Below are 218 nucleotides of genomic sequence, written 5' to 3' on the forward strand. Positions count from 1 at the left end.
AAAAAAAATTTAATAGGTTTTCCTTTGTCCTAAATTTTGCAGTCTTGTTTTTTGGATCATTCTTTTAAAATAATTTCTTTTTTCATGATTGTAATGCGAAGTTTAGTTTTAAATTAAAAAAAATATTTTTAAAAAATTTTCTAAAGGGGTTTTTTTTTTCCTTTTCTCATCTTTATTTGCAAAAATTTATTGTAAATGTGTTTTTTCCCCCTTTTAAA

This window comes from Penaeus monodon, chromosome 15 (genome assembly GCF_015228065.2).
Source record: "Penaeus monodon isolate SGIC_2016 chromosome 15, NSTDA_Pmon_1, whole genome shotgun sequence".
NCBI classification, from domain to species: domain Eukaryota; kingdom Metazoa; phylum Arthropoda; class Malacostraca; order Decapoda; family Penaeidae; genus Penaeus; species Penaeus monodon.